At 50.7% G+C, this 10,972-nt stretch overlaps 1 long non-coding RNA gene across 1 annotated transcript; it reads right to left on the reverse strand.

Moving 5' to 3' along the window:
- Positions 1 to 618: 618 nt before the first annotated feature.
- Positions 619 to 10,601, reverse strand: LOC141573938 (uncharacterized). The gene is made up of 2 exons (XR_012500422.1): positions 10,090 to 10,601; positions 619 to 858 (listed from the first exon to the last, which is right to left on the reverse strand). It is a non-coding gene; the product is annotated as an uncharacterized LOC141573938 (long non-coding RNA).
- Between the last annotated feature and the right edge of the window lie 371 nt (positions 10,602 to 10,972).

Raw genomic sequence — 10,972 nt, forward strand, 5'->3', positions numbered from 1 at the left:
GAGGCAGCTGGACTGGAGGATAAAGATTCATAACGCAGAGTGATGGAGGCAGGACTAGAGGAAGCCTAGGGGATTGTGGGAGCCCCAAGGGGACTCTTGACTTGAGTGGGGAGTGATTCTGGGAAGGCTCCTGGGAGATGGGACACCTGAGCTGAGTCTCAAAGGAGAAGAGTGTTTGAAAATCATTGAAGGTGGGCCAAAGCAATCCAGAGGGAGAAATCAGCAGCTGCAAAGGTCCAGGGGCAGAGGGTTGGGGGAAAGGGGAAGGAATGAGGCTGGTCTGCAGGAACCTATCACACAGCCTGCTAAAGCTGGGTCAGATCCTGCTCCCAGGCAGTGGGGAAGCATGGGAAGGCTATAAGCTTCAGCTGACAAGGCCATCTCCCACCCAGTCTAGGGACTTCCTGAGGCAGGGGCCAGGCCTCATTGGTCTTTGAGTTGCCTGCATTTAGCACAGAACCTGCACAGCATAGCCAGGAAGATGCAATCAATCAATCAATGACATTTCCTGCTCCTCTGAAAGGACTAGCCTCCAGGGAGTAGTTAACTGTGTAAGGTGGTCCATTCCCTGTATTGGTTAGCTACTGCTGCATAACCAACATCCCCAGAACGAGTGGCTTAAAACAATCAGCATTTACTATTGCTCATAGTCTGTGGGTTGGCTGGATGGTTTTTCTGGTCTGGGCAGGGCTAGGCTGATCTTGGTTGGCGTACTGTTGCATCCACGGTCAGCTGGTGGGTCAGCCAGGTCTGGCTGGTCTTGGGTAGCCTCAGCTAGAATGGTTCTTCTCTGCTTTGCGTGGCTTCTCATCAGCCAGGAGGCCAGCCTGGGCTCCTTCTCATGACAAATGCAGAATCCTAAGAGAGCAAGTAAAGCCAGAGGCATCTTGAGCCCTAGGGTAGAAAGCAGCATGTCCCTTCTTCACTTTCATCCCCTCCTGTTGGCTAAAGCAGCCCAGGTTCTAGGATGGAGACACGGGTTTCTTAATGAGAGGAACAGCAAAGCTGTATCGTCAAGGGCATGGATACAGGGAGGGAAGGAAAATTGGGGCTTTTTTTTTGCCAATCAATCTGACACCCTCTCCAACACTCATTCCACATCAGTTAAGGAAGTTACAGTCCCTGGTCAGTGATTGTTTCAACAAGGGAGAGATGACCCAATTCTGGCTGATGAGACAGGAGGAAAGCCCACTGGGGGTTTCTAGGAAAGGTTTCCATGCTCCTAAGGGGGAGCCCTGGGGAGAGATGGTTTCTATTTTTCTTCTGGATGGACACCTGGAACTGCACCTGCCATCAAAGGACCAGCCTCTGGTGAAACCAATGCCAAGATGGCAGAGCAGAATGATGAAGGAACCTGGGTCTGAGGTGTCCTTGTGGGGCTGCCGAATCAACCAGCCCAGAAACCTACCTCCTTCTGGACTTCCTATTGAACAAGATATTACATTTCCAGCTTATTTAAGCCAGTTTACATCAGGCTTCCTGTTACTTGGACCACAGGCATCCTCAGTGATGCCCTGGGGCGTATTTTGGTCTCTGCAAATCTGTTCTGCCTGAATGAGCCAGGTCAGAGCTGGGGGCTCCAGGCTTTTCTCTTCAGTGATGTTCTAGGCTCCCAAGTGCAGCCCCCAGGCTTCTGCCTTTCATTTTGCACAGGGACCACCACCTGCCCACTGCAGCAAGGACTCTCAGCCCCAGTGGCCAAACCAACAGTCATCAGCCTGGATGCAGAAGACCTGGTATCTGGTGAGTAGGGCTCTGCCCCTTTTCACTGTGCAGTACCAGGCAAGTCTCATTACCTCTCTGAGCCTTAGGTCACTCTTCCATAAAATGAAGAAATGAAACCTGCCTTTTGCATGGTTAATGCTTAATGAGAGCATTTGAAAACATTTTAGAAGCTCTGTCAGGCAATGAAAATTTGCATCCCTCTAGCTTTTTATAGTTTCCAATTTGCTTCCTAGTACCTAAATAATAATAACAACAGTAATAATGACAGCCAGCAATTATGGAGTCCCTACTGTGTGCCAGGCACACTACTGAGTGCTTTATATGAATGTCTCATTTAATCCTCCTGGCAGCTCCTCTGCTCAGAACCCTTCCATGCTCCCTTCTCACTCTGAGTAAAAGCCAAAATCCTTTCAAGGATCCACAGGTTCCTACCTGATCTGATCCTACCCCCATGTCTCTGACCTCATCTACTCTTCACTTCCTCACTTACACTGTACCAGCCACACTTGCCCCGTTCCTTGAACATGCTGCCTCAGGGCCTTTGCACTTGCTCTCACTACTGCCCGGAATGCTCTTTTCACATCCAAATGGGTAACTCATTCACCTCCTTTAGCTTTCTGCTTCTCAGAGAGGCTTCCCTGACCATCCAAATAAAATAGCAACCCATGCTGGTACCACCTAGCCTCCCACCTGCTTTTTTTCACTCCATCTGACATATACCTTAGCATGGTTTGTAGTTCTGGTCTGTCCCTCCACCTGCTAGATTGTAAAGTCCGAGGACAGGGGACTTGGTCTGTTTTTGTCACTGCTGAGAACCCAGAGGCAGGAAGAGTGTCTGGCACATAGTAGGTGCTCAATAAATACTTGTTGAGTGAGTGAACAAAAACATGCCCCTATAGGAGGTAGATGCCAGTGTTACTCCCCATTTTCTAGCTGGAGTATATGATCTCAGGGAAAGACACGTGCTCTGGTCATGCAACAGAAGGAGCCATGCCAGGACTCTAACTCGGAGCTGGCAGAACCCAGGCCTTGAACCTCAGGGCTGGGACTCACCCTAGCACCTGCCTTAGGTCACTCCCCTCCTCTCCTGACTCTGCTCTTGAATCTATCAAATGGGCCCTGACACAGGGCCAGACTCCACCCTACCCTTCCCGTTGGCACCTCTGCAGTCTTGTGTCCTCTAATAGTGGCATGTGACAGGGAGAGCCAAGGAGGCTTGGAGCAGAACCAGGGATCACCAGGGGCCACCCAAGTGGACAAAAACTTTTCTGAGCATCAGGCAGATCACAGGAGGGAGGGGCTGGACCAGCTTCAGAGAGGACAGCATCCCTCACACCTCAGGGATCAGAGTGGAGACTGTTCCATGCTCAATTTAGGCCCCAGACCTTCCCTGATTCCCAGCTCTGGGCTTCTCTTATTTGGGTCTAAGATCTCAGGGATGATTTAGACTTGTGTATTAGAGTGGGAGATGGAGACAAAAATAGGATTCCTCAAAGCCAAGAGATGTGTGCTGGGTCCTGCAAAGGCTGTTATTTTTATTTCATCTGAGCTTTATCTCATTCTTATCCTTCTGGTGGAGAGTATCTCCCCATTTCACAGATAAGGAAACTGAGGCTCAAAGTGGTTAAGGAACCTTCCCTGGGTCACTTTGGCCAGGAAGAAACAGATTTAGGTTGATGACAATGATAATAACAATGTGACTCCCAAGGCCAGGTCATAAAAGGCATGTGGCTGCTATGTTGCCCCCTCTTGGCCCACTTGCTCTGGGGGAAGCCAGCTGTCATGTTGGGAGGGCACCCCAACAGCCCCATGGCGAGGTCCTTGTGGTGAGGAACTGCGGCCTCCTGACTGCAGCCGTGTGTGTGAACCCCCGCTGGAGTGGGTCCTCCAGCCCAGGCTGACATCTTGACTGCAGCCTCCTGAGAGACCCTGATCCAGAGCCCCCCAGCTGAATCGCTCCCGGACTCTACACCCACACAAACAGGTGTGAGATAAATGTCCGTGGCTTTATGCAGCTCTATGGGTTTTTCATTGCTGTGCAACAAACTACCACAAAACTAGTGGCTTCAAGCAACACAGATTTATTATCTAACAGTTTTCACAGGTCAGAAGTTTGGGACAGCACAGTGCAATTCTCTGCTCAGGGTCTCATTGCGCCAAAATCAAGGGGTCAGCTGGGGTTTCAGTTCCCACCTGGAGGCTCTGGGGAAAAATCTGCTTCCAAGCTCATTCTTGATTTTGGCAAAATTCAGTTCCTGTGGTTGTAGGTCTGAGGTCCCCGTTTCCTTGCCAAATATCAGCCAAGGGCTGCTCTCAGCTCTAGATGTGACCCACATTTCATCCACATGGGGCCCCTCCTCCTCCACTCCAGCAACAGAGCAGCAAATCTCTCCTGTGCTTCAAATCTCTGACTTCCTCTTCTGGCACCAGCCAGAGAAAACGCTCTTTTTCAGGGCTCATGTGATTAAGTTTGAGCCACTGGGTAATCTCCCTTTTGCAAAATCAACCATATAAAATAACCTAATCACAGGAGCGAAATCTATTATATACACAGTATATTATAAATCTTGGGGATTAGTCAGGGTGGTGGGAAATGATGGGGCTATCTTAGAATTCTTCCTACTGTAGCATGAAGAGCTGGGGTAATCTGCACACAGAAAACTAATGCAGTAGTTGATAAGCTTTTGCAATATGGATGCTTATGTCCTTCAGTTTTAGGAAAAATTTTCCCTCCATCTTCTCTGTTCTCTCTTTAGCGCCGATGAGCCAGATGTTGTATCTTGGGGAATGATCCTGTAACCTCCTTATCTTTTATGTCTTATTTTCAGTCTCTGTCTTTCTGGGATATTTCCTAATCTTTTCTTCCGAAGCTAATCCTGCAGTTTTTCTTTCTGGTCTCACCTCTCTAGTTCTTCTTGTTCACTGAATGTCCTTTTATGCAACCTCTTGCTTTTGTTTTACAGATGCAACATCTCTCATTTCTCTGAGGGTTTTTGTTGTCTTGAGGTTTCCTGCACTGGCCCTGTTTTCTAGGAGTTCTTCTCCTCTGCTGATTTTGATCTCTGATCTCTGACTGTCACTGTACAGACTTGCCTCAGGTGTCCAGTGATCCTCGGCTCTGAGTCCGTGAGGAAGACTGGCAAACTGAAAACAGATCATCAGAAGCTCCATGCTTGGCGCAGGGCGTGTGGGCAGGTGAGTCTCATCCGGGTGACTGGGCAGGATCTGACGGTCATGGTTGAATCCTAGAGTCAGCATCTGAAAGGTCCTCTCCTAGGCAGGTCAGTTTCTCCAAAGAGGATCCCCCAACCCCCTGCCTAGGGGAGGGAAGCGGGGTGGCCAGCTTCCAGGGACCACGTGGAGGGATGTGGAAAGGAGTGTCTCACCGACAAGCACATGGCCTTTTCCTTTACTGCTTGTGGCAGCCTGACCCACCCCCAGTTCAGGCTACTGTCCTCAAGTTCCAGGCCTCCAGCACAGTTTTTATATAGATGGTGTGTTTATCAGTGGTGTGGAGCTACGGCCTCCCAAATTATCCAGATTACCCTTTGGCACCTCCGCCATGCCAGGTGGTGGGCTATAAAAATGAACCAATCAGGGTTGAAGACCTACTAATTTCTAAGCACCTACTATGTACCAGGCACTGCATCTAGATCAGGGTTTTGTCCCTCAGGGAATATTTGGCCATGTCTGGAGACATTTTTGGTGTCACAGTGGGGGAGGGGTATGGGTACTCCTGGTGTCCGGCGGGTAGAGGCCAGGGATGCTCCTTAATGGCCTACCGTACATAGGACCGTCCCCACAACAGAAAAGTCAGTAGTGCCGAGGTGGAGAAGCCCTGCTCTAGAACGATGAAAAACACGTTCCCTGGCTTCATGGGAAAGGAGCAAAGAATTTCTATCTCCTCAGCACCTACTGTGTGCTTTCACAGCAACCCTCGGGCCCAGGGGTCCTCCGCTCTCAGCGCCAGCAGGTGTGCTGGGTGGAAGCGCATGCCTGCCTTCCTGCCCAACCCCCGCCTCCCCACCGGGGAAGAGCAAAGGGTGGCAGCAGCTGCCAGGGTGCGAGCTGGCCCAGACCTGTGGCCTTGCTTGACGTTGGTCCCCACCAAGCCATGTGACGAGACCAGGCCACAAGAAAGAGGTTTCAACAAGCGTTATCGCTTCCTGGAACTCCGACTCGGCGACTTCCCCGAAGACCGGCTGTGCCTGGCGGGCGGGCTGTGCATGGTGGGGACCAGGCTGCTCCCTCCTCCTCCGCTGTCCCCGCAGCTGCCACCCTCTATCTCTGTCTGACTACCTGGAAATACTCCACCCCTCCGGGCCCAGCGCCCCCTCAGCTTGGCTGTTAGTTTGGCAACATCTCCAGGAGTGGCAGGGCAGGGCTGATCCAAAGCATCCTTCCAATAGCCCCTTGGATGCCTGGGCTGAGCTGGGCCAAGCTGGGACCCCAGATGTTAGGAAACCCACCCCCTCTTCTCTACTCCTGTTTAGGGCAGTTGGCAACCAGGCTGAGCACAGATTTGCCTCAGTGTTACTGGCAGCAAAATGGACATAAATCTCCCACTCCATTTCATCTGCCCACCAGACAGGGGATACTTGGTCAGCAGATGCACAATTTCTGTTTCTGTCTTACTGGTTTGAGCCTTGGAAATCCAGAGGGGGGAAGAAAAAGTCCCATATTGGCGGGGGCGAGGGGGGCAGTCAGAAACTGAAGGTTTTTGAGTGCCATTATCTCTGGGTGTCTGTGATGACTCTGGAATAAGTCACTTCCTTGAGTCTCCACTTCACAGAAACCCAGGCTGTAAATATAGACCTGGCCGCAATGGGGCGGGGTGGTGGGGGCACGGGTAGCCAGAAAGAGAGGGTGGGTGAAGAGAAGGGAGGAACCAAGGACAAAAATCTGCATCCTCTGAGCAGGCAGACACCTCCACGCCCTGCCAGCCAGAGGGGTTTACTTAATCTGTAGAAATGAAGATACTGTTAGGTTGAACGATATTGCTGATACTCTTGTGTTTTTGACCCACAATAGCAGCAATTTCATGCGATTCAGCCTAACACGATCCACTCGCAAGACTGTTTCAAGAATTCAACGAGTTAGTGTCAGAAGCTGAGCCCAGTGCGTATGTAAGCAGTGCTCAGTAAGGAATAGCCCTCATGTCATATGATAGTACATGCTTTATATCTCCTATTTAATAATATTTTGCTGATGAGAATAGTGACCCTAAATGTTACCCATTCTCTTCCCAATCCTCCCCTCATCAAATCCACAGCAACTGCCATTTATTGAGCATGCAGCGTGTGCCCAGGATGGGTGGAAGTGTTCTTCGTTGTCACCAACCCTGAATGTGGCCTGTGATTTCTGAGCATGCGCCATGTGCAGGCATGAGGCGAGGGCTCAACATGCGTGTACACAGGTGTGTAAGCCAACACTGTCACTACGTGTCACTTCTCATCCTGAACACCCTTGCTGGGAAGGTCCTATTGCCAACTTGCGCAAGCTGCAGCCAGCTCAGGGGCCGTCTTGAGTTTCCACTCAACCATGGCATTAAGGCCAGAAGTCATCCTGCATTGAGGTGATTGCTTTTCGTAACCCCAGTGTAGGACTTTACATTAATGTCTTAAATTTCACCTTGGCGTTCACTCAATGTCTTTATCCAGGGCTCATTTGAGATCCTAACTCTTTTGCCCAGTGAGTTCACCATCCTTGCGATAAGCAGGTCATCTGGATTCTCCTGAAGGAATCTGGGAGTGTGGAATAGGATGTAGCTGAGGCCAGAGCTCTGTAGCACACCATTCAAGACCCCTCAGCCAGTTGGCGTGCATGCGTGCATGCGTGCATGCATTGTTAACAATTTACAAGGTCAGAGACCCGACCGAGATGTTGATGCTTCTGTCTGGATTCAGAACTCACCAAGATCCCATTTTGGTTTTGCCACATGTCAGCTGTGTGGCCCTTGGCAAGTCATTTCACTTCTCTGGGCCTCAGTTTCTTCATCTGAGAAATGGGGATACTAACAGTCCTACCCTGCCGGGTGGTAAGAAAGGTACATGTGATGCCCCCAGCAGTGTCCAGCACACAGCAGGTACTCGGTATGAGCACAAGCATGAGAATTAGCCAGAGGCACAAATGGTTTCTGCACTGGATGGACCCTGGAAATTTCAGGAGTTCCAGCTGAGGCAGGGGTGAGGGAAGGCTGGAGGGACACCTCAAGGGCTCCTGGGAGGGTGAGCTTCCCTCCCCTCACAACAAAGCTCCCAGAGCCCCTGCTAATGTCCTCGCTGCTGGCTAGTGGCCCCTCCCCACCTGCCCAGGGATTTGGGGCCCTTGACCAGAGCAGCTTCTCCTCTCTGAACAGTAGTTTTCCCATCCATGAAGAAGGAACAAAACTTCAGTGGACAGTAGAGAGCATCCAATGGAATGTGGATCACAAAGTCAACATGGGCCCCTTCCCTGCTCCCACTGGGCTTCGGCTTCCTCACTGATGAAACGGGTACCATCATCCCTACCTTGTCAGCTGATGACCTGGAAAACTGCTCACAAAACTCTCAGCGGAAAAGGTGGGTTCCGATATGGGTCATAAAGACCCATACATGTATCTTTTTTAAAGACCAGATACATATATCTGTAGAAATCAGGAAAATATATATAATGTATTTCATACTAAGACTATTGGTAGATTCTTTTACAAATTTAACAACAAACATGGAGAGTTAAACACGTGGACTGATGTGGGCTGTTGAGAGTGGAGCGGGGAGGCTGTATGTGTGTGGGGGCAGCGGGGATATGGAAACTGTGCTTTCCACTCAATTTTGATGTGAATCTAAAACTGCTCTAAAAATAGTCTCTTTTTAAAAAGAATGGGAAGGAAAATTTTTTTTAATGTGGAATTTTTTTTTTCCAGCACAAAACAAGTCAGTTATTAACAACCATGAATCAGGAGGTGTGAAAATGCCCACATTCCAGCTTTCCTTGAGGGCAGACGTCAGCGAGAGAGGGGATCACCGTGGGCCCCAGCTCCTGGCAAAACTAGTCTCGCCTCTTTCAGTGGGAGAGTTATTCTGCCTCTTCGTAGGATGAGTAGTTCCATTTCACTCGCTTGCCCTACGTTCCAGTCAAACCTGACCCCTGCCCCTTGCTGCTCTTCAAATTCTGATTCTCAGGACTCTTTGGGTTCCAAGTGATAGAAACATAACTCAGACAAGCATAAGCAAAAGAGGAAACTTGTGGTATGTGTAACAGGTAAGTCCAGAGGTGGATTTCAGGCATGGCTGGATGCAGGGGCTCACACAATGCATCAGGGCCCTGTCTGGTGCTCCTTCTCTGCCACTCTTTTGATCCAGTGGGCACAATGGCTAACTGGGGGCCTCTGTTTAGAGGAAAGAATTCCTGTTTGTTTCAGCAGAAAAGTCCCAGGAGGGTCTCAGACTGGTCTAGCTTAGGTCATGTGCCTCCCCTGAACTGAGGCATGGGGAAGTCCGATTGGCCAGGTCTGGCCCACATCCACCTGTGGCCAAGGCTCTGTGACTGGCAGCCCCTTCAGAACCATACAGAATGGGGCAGAGAAACTCCTGAGAGCAAAGCTCTAGCTCACAATACACCCCATGTGGACCCTGCTTTCCAGCCACTGAGGCTTTGTACTTGCTGTCCCCTTCATCTCTTTAGAACATGGGGACAGAGACTGTCAGGTCAGGTCTGTGTTCTGCGAGGGCCTGGATGATTCATATAGAGGAAGGAGGGGGCAATTTGGGGTCCCACAAACCTGAGTGTAAATCCCTACTCTGACCTAGCAGGCTGTGTGATCTAGGCAGGTCACTTTACCTCTCTGAGCCTTATTTTTTTTTTTTCTCCCATCCACATCACCCTACAGAGCTGTGCTGAGAATTTAAATGAGGCAGAGGGAGCACTCCAGTGAGGATCCATGGTTCTAACTAAGGCTCACTTAGAAGAGGCTAGGCACGGGGGCTGCATTCAGATCTCCACTCTAGCTGTAAGGTCTTGGGCAAATAAATCACCACACTTCTCTGACCCTTAGTTTCTTCAACTGCAAAAACCAGAGAAACATGCGTACTTCAGGAGCAGTTACACAGATTATGGGAGATACCAATAGGTCACTTTGCACATGCTGTTCCCTCTGCCTGAGATTCCCTTCCCCACCTCGGCTGCCGAGGTGAATTCTTTCCTACTCACTCTAAGATTCAGACAGTGACACCTCCAGGGAGCCTCCCCTGACTCACATTGCCCACCCTCCTCCCCATGATTCCTAGGCTAATTAGTTATTCTTTTCTTGGTGCCACACCCCCCTCAACAGACCCTCCAGCCAGCTTCCTGCTGGGGCCTGGATCAGGCGATACTGAAACCTACCTGAGTCCTTTTTCTCCTAACTCTCTGATGGACTCGGATTTCTCTCTTCCCCTGGCACCTGGCACACGGCACACAGGAAGGGATGAAGGCATGACCCCTGAGCTTTCCAGGGGCTCCCCTCAACTCCAGCACGGGCCTCTGCTCCCGTCTCTGTCGACAGCATGGCACCCACCCGGGGAGGAGGCCGTCAGGTGAGGGAGGAAGTCCAGGCTGCAGCTGACAGCCCTGGCAGCTGATTTCTAAGAAACCAGCTGAGGGACAGGAAGGCTGGGGCAAAGCTCAGGATCACTTTTACTTTCAGTTTTCTGGGGCTGCAGCGGAGTAGGTGCCCAAGGTTCTCGGTTGGGCAGGGAGGGTGTTGCCGGCATGGCATTGCCACCACTTCAGGACGTGGACCAGGCCCGGAGCCCGGAGAGGTACCGCACGGCCCCAGCCTCAGCCATTAGGGTAGGAACGGGGGCTGCCTGGGATAAGAGCCTGCCACGCAGCCTGGCCACTGATACTTCCTCTTCATTCATTTGCCCTTTATTTTGTATGTACTTTGGGTTATTTATTTCTTCACCCACTCATTCATTTATTCATTCACTCATTCATTCATTCACCCATCCACCCATGTGTCCTTTTTCTCATTCCCACGCCCTTGCTGTTTTCTTTCCTTCCTATTTTCCCTTCTGTCTTGCCTCTCCCCTCCCCCCTTCCTCTCCCCTCTCTCCGTCTCTCCATCGCTGTCCCTTGCTCCCTCTCTCTGCCTCTGTCTCCATCCCTTTCCTCCTCTCTCTGACTCTCTCGCCCTGTTTGTGTCTCTCTCTCCCCTTCTCTGCATCCCTCTGGCTTGGCTCCCATTCCTGCTCTGTCGCTCTCATTTTCTTTTCTTTCATTAGTC

Source organism: Camelus bactrianus, chromosome 18, assembly GCF_048773025.1.
Source record: "Camelus bactrianus isolate YW-2024 breed Bactrian camel chromosome 18, ASM4877302v1, whole genome shotgun sequence".
In the NCBI taxonomy this organism is placed as follows: domain Eukaryota; kingdom Metazoa; phylum Chordata; class Mammalia; order Artiodactyla; family Camelidae; genus Camelus; species Camelus bactrianus.